This window comes from Dendrobates tinctorius, unplaced genomic scaffold (assembly GCF_039654945.1).
Source record: "Dendrobates tinctorius isolate UK_male_01 unplaced genomic scaffold, ASM3965494v1 ptg000322l, whole genome shotgun sequence".
Taxonomy (NCBI): domain Eukaryota; kingdom Metazoa; phylum Chordata; class Amphibia; order Anura; family Dendrobatidae; genus Dendrobates; species Dendrobates tinctorius.
Genome location: NW_027361989.1, coordinates 836,257 through 849,167, shown reverse-complemented (window position 1 = coordinate 849,167; position 12,911 = coordinate 836,257). Strand labels below are relative to the sequence as shown.

The 12,911-nt window shown below is 46.6% G+C and overlaps 1 long non-coding RNA gene across 1 annotated transcript; it reads right to left on the bottom strand.

The window, feature by feature from the left end:
- Positions 1-1,361: 1,361 nt before the first annotated feature.
- LOC141074010 (uncharacterized) lies at positions 1,362-3,980 on the bottom strand. The gene is made up of 2 exons (XR_012227115.1): positions 3,811-3,980; positions 1,362-3,399 (listed from the first exon to the last, which is right to left on the bottom strand). It is a non-coding gene; the product is annotated as an uncharacterized lncRNA (long non-coding RNA).
- Positions 3,981-12,911: the final 8,931 nt, after the last annotated feature.

The following is a 12,911-nucleotide window of genomic DNA, read 5'->3' as shown; positions in this document are numbered from 1 at the left end:
TTTTGTAATGAAGTCTCTGGGCAATTGGGAGCCAGTGAAGGGATTGACAGAGGGGAGAAGCTGGGGAATAGCGGGGGGACAGGTGGATATACTAAATACTCTTAGCTTGTTGCTCAGAGATGTTTAGTATAATTACTACACCTGGAAGATGGCTTCCAGCTAATTACTGGGAGTCATCCTATATAAAAGACTCCCTCTCCCTTAGGGATTCGCCATGCAACGTGTAGAATCATTAGTCAGTAAGGTGTACTACTAGTGAGTTATGAGGTCCCCTGGTCCTGGTTTGGCTAGTGTCCTAAACCTGTATTCCTTGCCTCAGTGTGGCCAGTCCTGAATCCGTCATCCCCTGGTCCCAGAGCAGCCAGTGTCTGAAACTCATTCTGGTGTAGCACGTCCTGTATCCGTAGTCCCCTGGATCCAGAAAGGCCAGGGCCTGAATCTCATTCCCGGAGCGGCCAGTGCTTGAAGCTTGTCCATGAGTGGCCAGTGCCTGAACATTGTCATCTGCTCTGTGTTCGACCAAACCCTGTTCCAGTATCATAGACCAGAGTGTCTTAACCTTGCCCTAATCAGTGTCAGTAACCATTCTGTAGAGGTACCAGAACTTACTAGTCTGAACAGAGACGTATCCCTATTGAGTGTCAGTGAACCTGACCTCTGGGGTCTGCAGCTGCAATACTGGGTTCTGCCCAGGAGTGGTACCTGGCGGCTACCTGCAGGTCAGTCTGTATCCACCAGTGAACACTAGGTAGCTGATTAGCTATGCACACTTCCTGAGCAGGCCCGGTCCTGTGATCCCAGCTCTCTTCAGGTCATTGACCAAGTCTTACCATGTAGTTCTGGGTTGATTTCTGACCTTTCTCAGAATTTTCCTTACCCCACGAGACGAGATCTTGCATGTAGCCCCAGACCGAAGAAGACTGACAGTTAACTTGTGTTTCTTCCATTTTCTAATAATTTTGTCAACAATTGTTGCTTTCTCATCAAGCTGCTTGCCTTTTGTGCTGCAGCCCACCCCAGCCTTGTGCAGGTCTACAATTTTGTCCCTGGTGTCCTTAGACAGCTCTTTGGTCTTGGCCATGGTGGAGAGGTTGGCGTGTGACTGATTATCTGGAAAGGTGTCTTTTTGTGACGGACTCAGCTCCTGCTGAGCCCATTTTTTGAGTGGACCCTCTGGGTCATGGCACCCACCCACCGAGGGCGAGCTTACCTTGTGAGAATCCACCTCCTATACAGGGAGTGTCAGGGGCAAGACCAAGGGGGTGAGCCACCACGACTGCTGGGACCAGACGGCCAGCTCAGGGGACACTAGACGAGTGTCTGATGACAAGGACGAGCAGGAAGCAAGACGAGACAAGACGTAGGTGCAAGGTAACTTCATTAGGATAACTCAGGATCACATACAGTGTAAACAAGCAAAACGTGCAAGGTGCGTGCGTGGGGACGCCAAGGTCCATAGCATGGTATGTGCCAGGTGGCACGCCTAGGTACAGGTAACGGCACGATGGCATCGGACTCCGGACTGCTGGCAACGATCGACATCATCAAGGCATCAGGCTGCGGACATCAGCTCCGGACATCAGGCCGCAGTCATCCAGCTCATGATCTCTGGCAGCGATCGGCAGGTTCCGGACATCCGGCAGGCAAACCAGGTTTCAGGCAAGGAGGCACGACAGGTATCCAGGCATGGTGCGTGTTACAGAACACGCCGAGGTCTGAGGCTAGGTGCAAGGCAAGGTGCGTGTGTAGGGGACACGCCAGGGTTCAAGGCTAGGTGCAAAGCAAGGTGCGTGTGTAGGGGACACGCCAGGGTTCAAGGCTAGGTGCGTGTGTAGGGGACACGCCAGGGTTCACAAAACAAGACAGGGTGCGTGTGTGGAGACACGCCAAGGCAAGAGACAGAGTGCATGTGTAGAGACACGCCAAGGCACAAGGTACGAGACAGAGTGCGTGTGTAGAGACACGCCAAGGCACAAGGTACGAGACAGAGTCCTGAGCGTGCAAAGGGCACGCCAGGGTCAGGCGAGGCAGAGTCCTGCGCGTGCAGAGAGGCACGCCAGGAACAGGGTTCAAGGACCAGGCAAGACAGGAATCAGAGCAGAGCAAAGTTAACAAAGTGTTGTGCAAGAGTAGCACGAAAAGACACAGTGCGAGAACCAGCGTGAGTGCAAGGGAGCACGGAGACCACGGCTGGGAGCGCCGGCAGGTGGTACTGACGATGGCAGTTGCAGGCGGGCACGACTAGAGGCGGCACCGCCGCGGGGCCACGCAGCCAGATCACTATAGCACTGGACGGGGCACGGCTGAGGCACACAGGAGAGCATGGCTAGAGGCGGCACGGCTGAGGCACACCAGGCAGGCACAGATGACCAGTCACGTGCAAGGAGGCACAGAGCCACAAGGCAGGGCTAGGCAAAGACACAGGACAGAGACACGTACAGACAGTACGGCAAAGCCTAGTGCGAAAAGTGCAAGGGCGCACAAAACATCAGGGACAATACAAAGAACAAGGCAGAGACCTGCGCATGCAAAGAGCATGCCAGGGACAGGGACAGTCTAGCAGCGGAGCGTAGGCCGAAGCCCAGAGCCGGGCCAAGGCAGGGCCTTGGGACTAGACAAGGTACACAGGCGAGGCAGAGTCCTGCGCGTGCAGAGAGGCACGCCAGGGACAGGCGAGGCAGAGTCCTACGCGTGCAGAGAGGCACGCCAGGGACAGGCGAGGCAGAGTCCTGCGCGTGCAGAGAGGCACGCCAGGGACAGGCGAGGCAGAGTCCTGCGCGTGCAGAGAGGCACGCCAGGGACAGAGACTGAGGCAGGGTACCTGAAGCCACAAAGCAGAGCGAGACATGACACGAGGACAGAAACACGGAACAGAAGCAGAGCAAACAAGGACTACAAGGCAAAGCAGAGCAGGGACAGAACATGGCACGAGAGACAAACACTAGACAAGAGACGGAATACGAGCACGGAGCGTGTGCAGAGATGCACGACAGAGCAGAGTGCAAGGGCATAGAATAGAGGGAGCGCCCCACAGACCAAGCAGCCATGCAGGGACACCACACAATACTCAGGCCCAGAGCATAGGAAGGGGCGGCCTGATATAGGGCATAGCACCTCCTCTTCCAGGTCAGGACCAGGGGAGCACTTCCGGGTTCAGATCCACAGGATAACAGAGCGTAGTCACATGATCGGAGATCCAGACATGACGAGATGACTGCAGAATCAGTGCTGAAACCTAGACAGGTCACATGATCAGAGTTCCAGACATGACGAGATGATTACCGAACCAGACAGTGCAGGATCTTTAGGAAACGTCACATGATCAGCGTTCCAGACATGACGAGATGATTGCAGAACCAGACAGTGCAGGATCCAGGCAGGGACACATGATCAGGGACTCTAGACAAGACGAGAAGATCACAGAAGGCAGAGCAGAAACGCAGGCATCCTGCAGCTCAGACATGAGGTGAGTGTGCACACTGCTCTAGCGAACATGCCGGACAGCAGACAAGATATGCACATGCACATCACTCCAGGAGTTCTTGAGACAAAACAGACATGGCAGACATGACAAACATGGCGGACATGACACTTTTATACAGGTAACAAGTTCAAACCGGTTGCAATTAATACAGGTGAAAGCAGAGTAGAAGGGCTTTTTAAAGAAAAACTAAAAGGTCTATGAGAGTCTGAATTCTTGGTGGTTGGTCGGTGATCATATACTTATTTCATGCAATAACATGCAATTTCATTATTTTAAAATCATACAATGTGATTTTTTGCTTTTTTTATTTTTAGATTTTCTCTCACCGTTGAAGTGTACCTGTGATAAATATTACAGACTTCTCCATTCTTTGTAGGAGGGAAAACTTGCAAAATCGGCAGCGTATCAAATACTTATTTTCCGCACTGTGTCAGGATCTTGGCTGTACATGTCCTTAAAGATTCATTTCTTACATTCGCATCAAGACATTTTTCAACCAAACTGCGAAGTAGTGAGCGATGAGCACGGTGAGAGATTTCACCAAGATATTGCACCTATGGAAAAAAGAGATCAAGGACAATGGAATCCATCAATGCTTGTAGATAACGTTGGGCCATTGTAAGAGATGACCCGGTGCAGGAGTACAAGAGACAAGCAAAAAGAGTTGTCACTGAATGAGGACTGTTATGAATGAGTCACCGAGGAGGAAAAACAAAAACAAGCTAAGCCACAGAAAACTAGAGAGGTTGGTAACTAAGCGGATTGCAGACCCCTGATCCTATCCACACAACTAGCAGTAGCCGTGGAGCGTACCTACGATGATCCTAGGCGCCTTGTCACAGCCGGAGAACTAAATAAGCCTAAAGCAATAAAAGGGAAATCTAAACTGCCCCAGAGCAGACCCCAAAGCAATAGACAGCCCCCAAACATGTATTGTCGGTGAGACAAGATGAAAACACAAACTCAGATAGAAAAATAGGCTGAGCAAACGATGGGGCCCACACTAACTAGAAAGGACAGGAAAGGAAAGATGCTGTCTGCAATCACGCACAAAACCCTGCCAAAAAATGTCCAACACTTTCTGATAACAAAAACCCTGAAGTCGCTAGACTTCAATTCCCTTTATCAGCACTCTGGTATATTCTGAAGACAGAGCAAAAAGAGACCAATCTGATCTGGGACAAAAAACAAACTGGCATAAACAGAGACATAAGAATGGAAATTCAGCACAGCCCCAGCAGGGGCTGGCTGACCACAAAAACTGAGTAAACCAGACCAAATCTCATGTGAAAAAATAGCAGAGCACACTTAGCTTGAGAAGGCAGGAACAGAACTGGAATCCAGAACCTCAGGGCAGGAAAATCACCAGCACAAAATTAGGGAGTCGGCTGTCTTAAATCCAGTTAGAGACTCCTGATGTCCACTCACAGTCCTCCTCCTCAGGTGGCAGGTCTCTGCAATTTAGATCAGCTTCATTACCTACTGTCACCACTAGAGGGAGCCCAGATGGAGAACTCACGACTCCTCTGTCAACACAGCCAGCTCCACCACCCTCACCAGAAGCCAGAGGTAAACCAGAAAATGAGTTCACAACAGTGGACCAAATTTTATAATGCAATTTTTGTAACTGTTTATAATTCGTAATAGTGTTTAGATATGTTTTAGATATTGGAATTGCTGCTAAGCTTCCTCGAAGTATCAGACAATTGGCCTAACAAAATATCACGCATCTTTATATTTGCAAAATTAATGTTTCCGAGTCCTGAAACTTTTATGTATCAGTAACATGTAGCGGTAAAAGGAAAACTTGTAGATATCGTAGAAACAAGGGACAAGTAAAATTGTCATTGTCAGATCTGAATTCAGAAGGAGAGAATCATGAGGACATGGCTCGTTTCATAACTCAACCGGACAGCTTCTTTATAACCAATGAATTTTTATTAAATGTTAAACAGCTACAAGTCCTACAGTCAGCGCAGAGACCATAGAGTCGGTAATAGGGGAATCACATATGACTTGGCTCCTAGAGAAAAGGAAAAACCAAGGAAAACTGAAGCACAAAAAATAGGGATCATACGAACTAAGGGGGGAGAAGAGGGAAAGGTAGACATTGCTCCATGAAACTTTAAGCTGATTTTCATCATGCCGTAATTATTTAGTTTCTAATGCAGCGTAATACAATAAATAAGAGGAGTGGTGTTGTGTTTAACCCCTTTCTGACATCAGACGTACTATTCCGTCCATGTGCCCTGAGCCAATTTGACCATTGACGGAATAGTACGTCTCGGCGATCGGCCGCGCACACGGGTGGTGTGCGGCCGATCGCGGCCAGGTGTCAGCTGATTCTCACAGCTGACACCCAGCACTAAGTGCCAGGAGCAGTCACAGACCGATCCCGGCATTTTATCCCCCAAAATACTGCAATCGAACACAATCACAGCATTCCAGGAGCAGGCAGAGGGCTGACAGTCCCTCTGCCTTTGGATCAGAGACCCCACAACGTGATGCGAGGTCGCGATCACTGCCATGGTAACCTGATGTTGTCACCACCAGAGCAAAGAAACTTCCTTGTCATGCGCAGTGCAAGTCAGGAAGTCACTCAGTGTCAGGGCACTGAGTGCAGTGCTGACAGCTTCTATAGCAGGGGTGGGGAACCTCAGGCCCCAGGGCCATTTATGGCCCTCGATGACCTTTTATCAGGCCCTTTAGCAGATTCTCAGGGACTGCATTCTTGGGCAGGGAGCTGTATTGTGATTGCCAGAAGCTCATTAATTTCTTCTTGCTCTGTTAGCACACACACACAGTGTTCACTACTGAACATTGAAGGGCATACAATGAAAGATTAAGTCATGAAACCAGTGCCAGAGTCAGGATGTACTTTGTGGGCGGAGCTTGTACAGCCCCCGAAGGATGGTATAAATATCCAAATGGCCTTTGGAAGAAAGAAGATTCCCACCCCTGTTCTATAGCATGGGGATGCTGCTTCATCTGCCTGCCATAGAAGCGATCAGCCTGCAAAAAATGACTGTCCCATAGTGGGACAAAGTGTAAAAGATAGAATGAAATAAAAAAAAATGTAACTAATTGTAAAAATAGAAAAGAAAAAAAAAAAAAAATAATAATAATAAAAAAGTCAATATTTATTCTAACATTAAATATTTGAATTAAAAAAAATCTAAACAGTAAAAGTACACATATAAGGTATTGCCACGTCCATAACGACCCAACCTATAAAACTGTTCCACTAGGTAACCCCTTTAGTGAACACCATAAAAGCAAAGGCAAAAAACGCTTTGTCTTCATACCGCCATGCAAAAAGTGGAAAAACACGTGATCAATAAATAAACATGGTACCGCTGAAAACGTCATCTTGTCCCACAAAAAAAAGCCCCCATACAGTGTCATCAGCGGAAAAATAAAAAAGTTATAGCTCTCAGAAAAAAGCGATGAAAAAATAATTATTTTTTATATAAAATAGTTTTTATTGTATAAACATAAAAAATGATATAAATGAGGTATTGCTGTAATCGTACTGACCCGAAGAATAAAACTGCTTTATCAATTTTACCACACCTGGAACGGTATAAACGCCCCCCCCCCAAAAGAAATTCATGAATTGATGGTTTTTGTTCATTCTGCGTCCAAAAATCAGAAGAAAAAGCGATCAAAAAATGTCAAAAAATTATAGCTCTCAAAATGTGGTGATGCAAAAACTATTTTTACAATGAAAAGCGTCCTTTAGTGTGTGACAGCTGCCAAACGTAAAAACCCGCTATAACACCTCATTCACGTGTCCTGATATTTCTGGTACTGGTACTGTGGCGGCGATCGGCACAAGCAGGGGAGAATGATGAGAGTCGTGTTCAGCACCTGGCACTGGGGAACAGCGCTTACTGTAACGCTTCTTCCCCGATGCCGATGCGTGTCACATGAATGACATCCATGTGTTTTATGTGTGCACGTATGCTGGCCCACGCTGACATTCAAAATCGACGTCAGCGTGTTTTGCTCATGGACACACGGTCCGTGGAAACACACTGACATGTGCACAGACCCATTCTCTTGAATAGGCAAATAGCGCTCCGTTCCTCCCGAGTCTCTCCGCATGTCTGCCCAATGGTATAAAATTCTGTGACACACCTATGATGTCTATATGATCACTGCAAACCCTAGATGAATTCATTGATTGGCGTAATTCATAAAATGGGGTCAATTATAGGGGGTTCTGCTGTTCTGGCACCTCATGGGCTCTCCCAGTGTGTCATGACACCTGCAAACCATAACAGTAAAATCTAGCGCTCCTTCCCTTCTGAGCTCTGCCATGCACCTAAACAGTGGTTTACCCCCACATATGGGGTATCAGCGTACTCAGGACAATTTGCACAATAACTCTTGGGGTCCAATTTCTTCTGTTACCCTTGAGAAAATAAAAAATTGGCTTAGAAAAGATCATTTTTGTGGAAAAAAATATTTTTTACTTTTATGGCTCTACGTTATAAACTTCTGTGAAGCACTTGAGGTTCAAAGAGCTCACCACACATCTAGATAAGTTCCCTGGGGGGTCTAGTTTCCAAAATGGGGACACTTGTGGGGGGTTTCCACTGTTTAGGCACATCAGGGGCTCTCCAAACGGGACATGACACCATCAGACCATTCCATCAAAGTCTGCATTCTAAAACGTCACTACTTCCCTTCCGAGCCCCAATGTGCACCCATACAGTAGTTTTCTGCCACATATGGTGCATCAGCGTACTCAGGACAAATTGGACAACAACTTTTGGGGTCCAATTTCTACTGTTACCCTTGGGAAAATAAAATATTGGGGACTAAAAATCATGTTTGTAGAAAAAATGATTTTTATATTTTCACGCCCAGACGCTATAAACTTTAGTGAAACACCTGGGGGTTCAAAGTTCATATCACACATCTAGATAACTTCCTTGGGGGGGTGTATTTTCCAAAAAGGGGTCACTTGTGGGGGTTTCCAGTATTTAGGCACATCAGGGGCTCTCCAAACGCAACATGGCGTCCAATCTCAATTCCAGCCAATTTTGTGTTGAAAAATGTACAAAAATACTTGGCACTAGTGTTGAGCATTCCGATACCGCAAGTATCGGGTATCGGCCGATACTTGCTGTATCGGAATTCCGATACCGACTTCCGATATTTTTTCAATATCGGAAGTCGGCATCGGAATCGGAAGTTCAAAGTTGATTGACAGCCTGACGTCATCATGATGCGCGGTGTGTGCGCATCATGATGCGCCGTCATTTCGGGCCTTCCGGGGGTCTCTGCCGGCCTGCCGGGGGTCTGTGTGGACTGCCCGGGGTCTGTACCGGCCTGCCGGTGGTCTGTGCACCCTGTGGGGGTCTGTACCGGCCTGCCGGGGGGCTGTGCCGGCCTGCCGGTGGTCTGTGCACCCTGTGGGGGTCTGTACCGGCCTGCCGGGGGGCTGTGCCGGCCTGCCGGTGGTCTGTGCACCCTGTGGGGGTCTGTACCGGCCTGCCGGGGGGCTGTGCCGGCCTGCCGGGGGGCTGTGCTGATGTCCGGGGGTCTGTGCAAGCATCGTCCGATGGGACTATAAGTCCCATCTGGCGATGCCTGCTACCATGACAGTGATTGACACATTAGCCAATGATAGGACAGTAGTAGTCCCATCATCCGGCTAATGTGTTAAATGTTAAAAAAAAAAAAAAAAATACTACATACATACTACATGCATGCTACATACATACTACATGCTACATACACTCACTGGCCACTTTATTAGGTACACCTGTCCAACTGTGTGTTAAGACTTAATTTCTAATCAGCCAATCACATGGCGGCAACTCAGTGCATTTAGGCATGTAGACATGGTCAAGACAATCTCCTGCAGTTCAAACCGAGCATCGGTATGGGGAAGAAAGGTGATTTGAGTGCCTTTGAACGTGGCATGATTGTTGGTGCCAGAAGGGCTGGTCTGAGAATTTCAGAAACTGCTGATCTACTGGGATTTTCACGCACAACCATCTCTAGGGTTTACAGAGAATGGTCCGAAAAAGAAAAAAAATCCAGTGAGCGGCAGTTCTGTGGCCGGAAATGCCATGTTGATGCCAGAGGTCAGAGGAGAATGGGCAGACTGGTTCGAGCTGATAGAAAGGCAACAGTGACTCAAATTGCCACCCGTTACAACCAAGGTAGGCAGAAGAGCATCTCTGAACGCACAGTGCGTCGAACTTTGAGGCAGATGGGCTACAGCAGCAGAAGACCACACTGGGTACCACTCCTCTCAGCTAAGAACAGGAAACTGAGGCTACAATTTGCACAAGCTCATCGAAATTGGACAGTAGAAGATTGGAAAAACTTGCCTGGTCTGATGAGTCTCGATTTCTGCTGCGACATTCGGATGGTAGGGTCAGAATTTGGCGTAAACAACATGAAAGCATGGATCCATCCTGCCTTGTATCAACGGTTCAGGCTGGTGGTGGTGGTGTCATGGTGTGGGGAATTTTTTCTGGGCACTCTTTGGGCCCCTTGGTACCAATTGAGCATCGTTGCAACGCCACAGCCTACCTGAGTATTGTTGCTGACCATGTCCATCCCTTTATGACCACAATGTACCCAACATCTGATGGCTACTTTCAGCAGGATAATGCGCCATGTCATAAAGCTCGAATCATCTCAGATTGGTTTCTTGAACATGACAATGAGTTTACTGTACTCAAATGGCCTCCTCAGTCACCAGATCTCAATCCAATAGAGCATCTTTGGGATGTGGTGGAACGGGAGATTCGCATCAGGGATGTGCAGCCGACAAATCTGCGCCAACTGTGTGATGCCATCATGTCAATATGGTCCAAAATCTCTGAGGAATGCTTCCAGCACCTTGTTGAATCTCTGCCACGAAGAATTGAGGCAGTTCTGAAGGCAAAAGGGGGTCCAACCCCTTACTAGCATGGTGTACCTAATAAAGTGGCCAGTGAGTGTACATACTACATATATACTACATGCATGCTACATACATACTACATATATACTACATGCATGCTACATACATACTGCATGCTACATACATACTACATACATACATACTACATACATACCACATATATACTACATACATACTACATGCATGCTACATACATACTACATACATACTACATACATACTACATACATACTACATGCATGCTACATACATACTACATATATACTACATGCATGCTACATACATACTACATGCTACATACATACTACATACACTCACTGGCCACTTTATTAGGTACACCATGCTAGTAACGGGTTGGACCCCCTTTTGCCTTCAGAACTGCCTCAATTCTTCGTGGCAGAGATTCAACAAGGTGCTGGAAGCATTCCTCAGAGATTTTGGACCATATTGACATGATGGCATCACACAGTTGGCGCAGATTTGTCGGCTGCACATCCCTGATGCGAATCTCCCGTTCCACCACATCCCAAAGATGCTCTATTGGATTGAGATCTGGTGACTGAGGAGGCCATTTGAGTACAGTGAACTCATTGTCATGTTCAAGAAACCAATCTGAGATGATTCGAGCTTTATGACATGGCACATTATCCTGCTGAAAGTAGCCATCAGATGCCTGTTCTTAGCTGAGAGGAGTGGTACCCAGTGTGGTCTTCTGCTGCTGTAGCCCATCTGCCTCAAAGTTCGACGCACTGTGCGTTCAGAGATGCTCTTCTGCCTACCTTGGTTGTAACGGGTGGCAATTTGAGTCACTGTTGCCTTTCTATCAGCTCGAACCAGTCTGCCCATTCTCCTCTGACCTCTGGCATCAACAAGGCATTTCCGGCCACAGAACTGCCGCTCACTGGATTTTTTTTCTTTTTCGGACCATTCTCTGTAAACCCTAGAGATGGTTGTGCGTGAAAATCCCAGTAGATCAGCAGTTTCTGAAATACTCAGACCAGCCCTTCTGGCACCAACAATCATGCCACGTTCAAAGGCACTCAAATCACCTTTCTTCCCCATACTGATGCTCGGTTTGAACTGCAGGAGATTGTCTTGACCATGTCTACATGCCTAAATGCACTGAGTTGCCGCCATGTGATTGGCTGATTAGAAATTAAGTCTTAACACACAGTTGGACAGGTGTACCTAATAAAGTGGCCAGTGAGTGTATATACTACATACATACTACATGCATGCTACATACATACTACATGCTACATACATACTACATGCTACATACATACTACATATATACTACATACATACTACATGCATGCTACATGCATGCTACATATATACTACATGCATGCTACATACATACTACATGCTACATACATACTACATATATACTACATACATACTACAGACATGCTACATACATACTGCATGCTACATACATACTACATACATACTACATACATACTACATACATACCACATACATACTACATGCATGCTACATACATACCACATACATACTACATACATACTACATGCATGCTACATACATAACACATATATACTACATGCATGCTACATACATACTACATACATACTACATGCATGCTACATACATACTACATGCTACATACATACCACATACATACTACATACATGCTACATGCTACATACATACTACATATATACTACATGCATGCTACATACATACTGCATGCTGCATACATACTACATACATACTACATGCTACATACATACCACATATATACTACATACATACTACATACAATACATTCATACAATACATACATAGACATACAGTACATATAACATAGAGTAACATACTTACCAATACTTGTCACATTGTTCCCCGAAGCCATTGTCTTTTACGGAATAAATATTAACATAACAAACCACAAAAATACTCACCCACGATCCGAAGCAGTCCACGAGTGTGTCCCACGACGATCTTGGGTAGAGAACTGCAGCATCAGCTGATGCTGCCGTTCTCTACGGGCTGCAGGAATCCAATGACGGAAGGTAGGTATCCTTCCGCACTGTATTCCTCCACCACTTAAAAAAAAAAAAAGTCCCTAGTCTCACTTTATGCCATTGCTGCGTGGGAAATTCCCACACAGCAATGGCATAAAGTGAGACTAGGGACTTTTTTTTTTAAGTGGCGGAGGAATACAGTGCGGAAGGATACCTACCTTCCATCATTGGATTCCTGCAGCCCGTAGAGAACGGCATCCATCAGCTGATGCTGCAGTTCTCTACCCAAGATCGTCGTGGGACACACTCGTGGACTGCTTCGGATCGTGGGTGAGTATTTTTGTGGTTTGTTATGTTAATATTTATTCCGTAAAAGACAATGGCTTCGGGGAACAATGTGACAAGTATTGGTAAGTATGTTACTCTATGTTATATGTACTGTATGTCTATGTATGTATTGTATGAATGTATTGTATGTAGTATGTATGTAGTATATATGTGGTATG